Source organism: Macadamia integrifolia, chromosome 7 (genome assembly GCF_013358625.1).
Source record: "Macadamia integrifolia cultivar HAES 741 chromosome 7, SCU_Mint_v3, whole genome shotgun sequence".
Classification (NCBI taxonomy): Eukaryota; Viridiplantae; Streptophyta; class Magnoliopsida; order Proteales; family Proteaceae; genus Macadamia; species Macadamia integrifolia.
The window spans coordinates 4,116,669-4,118,175 of record NC_056563.1 but is presented as its reverse complement, the minus strand read 5'-3'; positions in this window follow the sequence as shown (position 1 = coordinate 4,118,175).

The following is a 1,507-nucleotide window of genomic DNA, read 5'->3' as shown; positions in this document are numbered from 1 at the left end:
CATGATTGTTTTGAAATAGCCATCCGATCTCCTTTGCATCGCTCCATTCTTGATCTATCTCCGCTCTCCATTCTTGTGCCTTGGTTAATCCTTGCATCAAACCTATTGCCTCGACCTCACCATCTTTTCCTGTCATACAAAAATTAGATTCCATTAATAGACATTTTCCATATGAGATGATACTTAGAGCCCATGTAGATGTTTTCCCCCTTGTGTCCTTGACACTGGTAATGATAATAGTGTTTGTGTCTTTGTGTGGGCTTGGTGTGACAATCGATTGCCTCCAATGAGATTTTGCTGCTGTTTCAAAACTTGTCATCCCGAAAGAGATTCAAAACTCAATCTGTTTGACTGTTTGATGTAGATCTGGTTTTTTTATCACTGAATTCGGTTTTATTCCTGTGCTTCCAAATAAAGTAACTAGTGAACATAAAATAGCAAAGAAACCATGTTTGGTCTTTCTTGGGTATTAGACTAGAATTGAAACAATACATTACCATATTGTTCACATCCGAAACCCAATGGTTCAGCAGCCCAAGCCCGTTTGGCAAAATCACACTCAAATAAAACATGGAACACAGTCTCCCTATTTTTATTGCATCCGCTACAAGTAGTATCCATATCCCTCCATTTGGATATTATATCCTTAGTAGGTAGCCCATTGTTAATGGTTCTCCATAACAATATTTTAAATTTGGGGTAGATTTTGATTTTCCAAAAAAATTGCCACCATTTTGCGCATGGATTGGTGCATATGCACCTCTGTGGGTGTTCATTGGAGCCGGTCAGGAAATTGTCCTTCAGAAATCTTGTAGCCTGGTTTGTCTTAAAAGTCCCTTCTTTTGTCAGTAGACACCTCCATTGGTCCATTTGTTGGGTCAACGAGATCTTAGTGATGATCTACGTGAAATGTGTTGCCAATATTGAGTTCAACAACTCCATATTCCATTGCCAATTGATCAAGGTATCACTAACAGTTACAATACATGGATTTATGACTTTAAAACTTGCCAAATCGAAAACCAGATTTTCCTTCTTGAACCAAGGATCATCCCAAAAGGCAGTATTACCTCCATTCCCTATTCTTCTGATAACAACCTTTTTCATCCAAGGGATGATATTACAGATACTATTCCAACAGAAAGATCCATGGGCTTTTAGAGTTTTATGATCAAAGATGGGTCTATTTTAGTAGTACTTGGCCTTTAAAGTTTTGGCCAAAATGCTGTTTTCATTGGTTATTAGTCTCCATCCTAGTTTGAGGAGAAGGGCCAGGTTGTGGGTTTATGAATCTCTAATTCCAAGACCTCCCTTAGCCTTGGGTTGGCAAATAGTTTTCCATCTAATGAGATCGCATTTATTCTTTTTATTTTGATCTCCAATTGAAAAATGTAAATAAATAGAGTCAAGCTTTTTGCAAATGGTCTTAAGGAGTGCAAAGCAATTCATGAGGTATGATGGCATTGATGCCAGGGTAGACTATAACAGCACACCTCTTCTTGCAAAG